The sequence below is a fragment of the Ovis aries genome, chromosome 13, assembly GCF_016772045.2.
Source record: "Ovis aries strain OAR_USU_Benz2616 breed Rambouillet chromosome 13, ARS-UI_Ramb_v3.0, whole genome shotgun sequence".
Taxonomy (NCBI): Eukaryota; Metazoa; Chordata; class Mammalia; order Artiodactyla; family Bovidae; genus Ovis; species Ovis aries.
The window spans coordinates 73,529,074-73,535,368 of NC_056066.1; positions in this window are offsets into that span (position 1 = coordinate 73,529,074).

Consider the following 6,295-nt stretch of genomic DNA (forward strand, 5'->3'; position numbering starts at 1 on the left):
CTTTGGGCAGCTGGTACTAAGTCATGGGATAGCCTCCCACTTTCACCTCAAACTTTCTCCCCATTACTGATAGAGTGGAAAGAGCCCCGGACATAGACACCCTCCTGGAACGGTTTTGGGAACATCTCTTCCCATCTCTGGCCTCAGTTGCCTTATTTGTGAAATAGAACTGGTGATACCAGCCTCAGAGTGTTGCCACAGGAATTACATGGGGTTGTATAGGATGAAGAGCCCATCATCATCCCTGGAACACATGATGGTCTCTGTACAGATGTGTGACCTTGGCTGTCTGAACCCGCCATGAATGGCGTTCCCTTTGGGTCAACCTTGCTCCCTTCTTTCCAGGCTTCTTTTGAAGTACAGGTGCCTCTGGGAGGGGGACATACAAGGCACTGGTCCCTCAAAGCATCAGAGGCTGTGCAGGTATTTCCTCCCACACAGAACTGAGATGACACAGTCCAACACTGGGAAAGGAGGGTTCTGGGCATGAGGGGTCCAGGCTGGCTGCCCAAACGCACCCACCTTCCCAAAATCATCTGCCATCTCCTCCCTAGCCCACTGAGCTCTTTCTCTGTTATCCTCGATGTTTGGCCAGTCCTCCCTGGATCAAGATGGCTCAGTGGTAAAGAATCCGCCAGCCAATGCAAGACACTTAAGAGATGGGGGTTCAGTCCTTGGGCTGGGAAGGACTCCTGGAGAAGGAAATGGCAACCCACTCCACTATTCTTGCCTAGAGAATCCCATGGACAGAGGAGCCTGGTGGGTTACAGTCCATAGGGTCACAAAAAGTCAAGCACAGCTGAGTGACTGAGCACGCATGCACGCATGCCCTTGATCAAGCAGGCGGAGGATCACACCTGCCACAGTGTGGGACTGTGGATGAGGCCACTCTCTACCCAAACTATGTGCCTACGGGGGTGGGGAGAGTTGGAGATGAGGTTATAAGGACTGGAAAATAGGTTCTAAGAAGCACATCATTGTGTCTGTCTATGGAATGTAAAATAGCTGTAAATTACCTAGATAACATCCACTAAAGGGTGCTGAAATGAAACATGAGACATACATAGAGTGGGATACTATGCAGCCCTTACAAAGAATGAACCAGGGCGTGGACAAAGGTCTTGGATGCAAGCAACAGACACACCAAGTCTAGATCACTAAGCAGGAAGGGCTTTATTGGAAGGATTTGGGGAAGACCTTTTCACAATGCTAGTGGGGACACTATTTGCACTGTGTTCCCTGTATATGCCTCCCTCCCACCAAGACTTTTGAAATTGTGCAACTTGGAGGCCTTGCCAGGATATCAGGTAGTTCACTGAAATGAAAATCAGAAATCAGACTCCTCTGTCCCTGGAATTCTCCAGGCAAGGATACCGGAGAGGGTTGCCGTTTTTTTCTCCAGGGGATCTCCCTGACCCAGGGATCCAACCCTCGTCTCCTGCATTGGCAGGCAGGTTCTTTCCCCCTGAGCCACCTGGGAAGTCCAAGGGCTCTGGGACCCAACTCAGAATCAGAGCTCCAGGCACCATCTAGTGGCCACTGCAGAGATTGCATGAGAAGTACAGGCGAGAAGGAAAAAAACAACCCATAGAAGGCGGTCCTGGTCAGCGCCAAGGAGGGGGCTGAGGTTTTGCCTCATTGCCACCTCCATCCTTGAGGTCTCCATTCCAATCAGGACACATACCCCCGCCGCCCAGGTTTCTCCCTGGCTCCCTGCGGTTCTCTCACTGTGATCTTGGGCAGACAACTCGGCCCTCTAGGCGTGGATTCAGTTCAGTTCAGTCGCTCAGTTGTGTCCAACTCTTTGCGACCCCATGGACTGCAGCACGCCAGGCTTCCCTGTCCATCACCAACTCCAGGAGTTTACTCAAACTCATGTCTATCCCGTCAGCGATGCCATCCAACCATCTCATCCTCTGTTGTCCCTTTCTCCTCCCGCCTTCAATCTTTCCAGCATTAAGGTCTTTTCCAGTGAGTCAGTTCTTCTCATCAGGTGGCCAAAGTACTGGAGTTTCAGCTTCAGCATCAGTCCTTCTAATGAACACTCGGGACTGATTTCCTTTAGGATGGACTGGTTGGATCTCCTTGTAGTCCAAGGGACTCTCAAGATTCCTCGCCAACAGCACAGTTCAAAAGCATCAATTCTTTGGTGCTCAGCCTTCTTTAGAGTCCAGCTCTCACATGCATACATGACTACTGGAAAAACCATAGCTTTGACTAACGGACCTTTGTTGGTAAAGTAATGGCTCTGCTTTTTAATATGCTTCTAGGTTGGTCATAGCTTTTTTTCCAAGGAGCAAGCGTCTTAATTTTATGGCTGCAGTCACCATCTGCAGTGATTTTGGAGTCCAAAAAAAGAAAGTCTCTCACTGTTTCCACTATTTCCCCATCTATTTGTCAAGAAGTGATGGGACCAGATGCCATGATCTTAGTTTTCTGCATGTTGAGTTTTAAGCCAACTTTTTCACTCTCCTCTTTCACTTTCCTCAGGAGGCTCTTTAGTTCCTTTTTGCTTTCTGCCATAAGGATGGTGTCATCTGTGTATCTGAGGTTATTGATATTTCTCCCGGCATTCTTGATTGCAGCCTGTGCTTCATCCAACCTGGCATTTCACATGATGTATTCTGCATGTAACTTAAATAAGCAGGGTGACAATATACAGCCTTGACATACTCCTTTCCTGATTTGGAACCAGTCTGTTGTTCCACGTCCAGTTCTAACTGTTGCTTCTTGACCTGCATACAGATTTCTCAGGAGGCAGGTCAGGTGGTCTGGTATTCCCATCTCTCTCAGAATTTTCCATAGTTTGTTGTGATCCACACAGCCAAAGGCTTTGGCATAGTCAGTAAAGCAGAAGTAGATGTTTTTCTGGAACTCTTGGTTTTTTGATGATCCAGCAGATGCTGGCAACTTGATCTCTGGTTCCTCTGCCTTTTCTAAATCCAGCTTGAACATCAGGAAGTTCACAGTTCATGTACTGTTGAAGCCTGGCTTGGAGAATTTTGGGCATTATTCTGCTAGTGAGTCAGATGAGTGCAACTATGCGGCAGTTTGAGCATTCTTTGGCATTGCCTTTCTTTGGGATTGGAATGAAAACTGACCTTTTCCAGTCCTGTAGCCACTGCTGAGTCTTCCAAATTGGCTGGTATATTGAATGCAGCACTTTCACAGCATCATCTTTCAGGATTTGAAATAGCTCAACTAGAATTCCATCACCTCCACTAGCTTTGTTCGTAGTGATGCTTCCTAAGGCCCACTTGACTTTGCACTCCAGGATGTCTGGCTCTAGGTGAGTGATCGATCACACCATCGTGGTTATCTGGGTCATGAAGATCTTTTTTTGTACAGTTCTGTGTATTCTTGCCACCTCTTCTTAATATCTTCTGCTTCTGTTAGGTCCCTGCCATTTCTGTCCCTTATTGTGCTCATCTTGCATGAAATGTTCCCTTGGTATCTCTAATTTTCTTGAAGAGATCTCTAGTCTTTCCCATTCTATTGTTTCCCTCTAGTTCTTTGCACTGATCGCTGATGAAGGCTTTCTTATCTCCCCTTACTATTCTTTGGAACTCTGCATTCAAATGGGTATAGCTTTCCTTTTCTCATTTGCCTTTAGCTTCTCTTCTTTTCTCAGCTATTTGTAAGGCCTCCTCAGGCCTTTTTACTTTTTTTTCTTGAGGATGGTCTTGCTCACTGCCTCCTGTACAATGTCATAAACCTCTGTCCATAGTTCTTCAGGCACTCTATCAGTCTAATCCCTTGAATCTATTGTCACTTCCACTGTATAATCCTAAGGGATTTGGTTTAGGTCATACTTGAATGATCTAGAGGTTTTCCCTACTTTCTTCAATTTAAGTATGAATTTGGCAATAAGGAGTTCATGATCTGAGCCACAGTCAGCTCCCAGTCTTGTTTTTGCTGACTGTATAGAGCTTCTCCATCTTTTGCTGCAAAGAATATAATCAATCTGATTTCAGTATTGACCATCTGGTGATGTCTATGTGTAGAGTCTTCTTTTGTGTTGTTGGAAGAGGGTGTTTGCTATGACCAGTGCTTTCTCTTGGCAAAACTCTGTCAGCCTTTGACCTGCTTTGTTTTGTACTCCAAGGCCAAATTTGCTTGTCACTCCAGGTAGCTCTTGACTTCCTACTTTCACATTCCAGTCCCCTATAACGAAGAAGCCATCTTTTTTGGATGTTAGTTCTAGAAGGTCTTGTAGGTATTCATAGAACCGTTCAACTTCAGCTTCTTCAGCATTACTGGTTGGGGCATAGACTTGGATTACTGTGATATTGAATGGTTCACCTTGGAAATGAACAGAAATCATTCTGTCATTTTTGAGATTGCATCCAAGTACTACATTTCAGACTCTTTTGTTGACTATGATGGCTACTCCATTTCTTCTAAGGGATTCTTGCCCATAGTAGTAGATATAATGGCCATCTGAGTTAAATTCACCCATTCCAGTCCATTTTAGTTCACTGATTCCTAAAATGTCATTGTTCACTCTTGCCATCTCCTGTTTGACCACTTCCCCTGCCATAAAACAAAGAGGTTGGGCAGGGCACAGGCTAGGCACTGTACTTAGCACTTTTGCTCATCTGACCCTCATGACCAGGTAAGATCTTAATCATCTTGTCTTCCCTCACTCTAGTCACTCCTGACCACCCGTATCTGTGGTTTCGTTCACCTCTGAGATCCCCATGGACGCCTGTAGAAATATCAGCTGTAGGTCAAGGCTTAGCTGAAAGTCACCTCCTCCAGGATTTCTCCCTGCTTACCTGCCCTTTGCTCCATCCCTTCACCTGAATTGTCCTCTTTCTGCCACAGGTATAGTCAGGTGGACCTCACCCACTCCAGCCTGAGACTCCCCCAACCCAGGGGCTTTTCTCAATCATCTTTCTCCCTCCTCACCAGGCCCAGTGAGGGGCCAGGCATAGGTGTGATTCACAATGCCTGCTCTGAGTTTGGTCCTCTTGACTTCAAGCCCCGTGTGGTAGACAGAATAATGCCCCCCTGCAAAGATGTCCATATCCTAATCTCTGGAATCTGAGAATATGTTACCTTACATGGCAAAGAGAGTTTGCAAGGACTTCCCTGGGGGTCCAGTGGCTGAGACTCTGTGCTTCCAATGCAGGGGGCTCAGGTTCGATTGCTGGTCAGGGAACTAGATCCCACATGCTACAACTAACACTGGGAGCAGCCAAATGAATAATTTTAAAAAAAATTTTTAGGAAGAGAGTTTGCAGATAATAAAGAACTTCAGATGGGGAAGTTATCATGGATTATCTGGATCATCACAAGTGTCCTTATACAGCGGAGGCAGGAAGGTCAAAGTTAGAGAAGGAGGCATGATGCCAGAAGCAGAGACTGAGGTGATGAAGGAATTCAGGTAGCTTCTAGAAGTTGGAAAGGGCAAGGAACCAAGTCTCCAGCCCTGCCAGGCCATTTGAGACTTCTGACCCCAAGAATGTTTGTAATGATTAAGCCAATGAATTTGTGATGATGCTACAGCAGCCACAGGAAATGAAAATACACTGGCTCAGCCTCCTATTCGTTATGTGACTCTGGCAGACTTAACCTCTCTGACTCAGTTTTCTCCTGGTAATGATAAAGGCAAAAATTCCTACCTCACAAGGTGGTTGTGATGATAAAATGAAAATACCTGCAAGTCGCTTTGAATAATGCCAGAGACTAAGCATGTTAGCTATTCATAGCTTGCATTAATCGAGAGCCTAATAGGTACCAGGCACAAGGTCAGATGCCTTAGAATAATTTCCTCCATTCTCACCACCACCCTTGGGAGTGACTATTTCAATCCCCATTTTACACATAAGGAAACAAACCCAGAGTAATTTGCCTGTCATCACTCTAGGACTGGAAGCATTTTCATCCTCGCAGTTTCTCACATGCACTTGGGAGACTGTACCGGTTTCCCTCTTTACCTACAGAGGATTAGTTTTTATTTTGTTTTTGTTTTTTTGGAGGAGAGCAGAGGGTGAAGAAGAGGCTGTGCAGGCCACTTTGGGCCAGACGTCCTGGCTGCCCCTCCCAAAAAAAACCCCACACACCTCCTCCTTACCTGGTACAGGGAGATAAAATCCGAGTGAAACTCACCAATGCGCCCCCGCCCCCGCCCCACAACCCGTCCCTTCAGAAGGTCCGATTACTGCCTCCCGCTTCCTCATCACTCACCCCCCAACTCCGCCCAGTTCTAACAGCCCTTAAGCCAGACTCGGGGGGACACCAGGAGACGGGCACAGCCAGAGAGCCAGGTGCCTGACCGCTGAGAGATGGA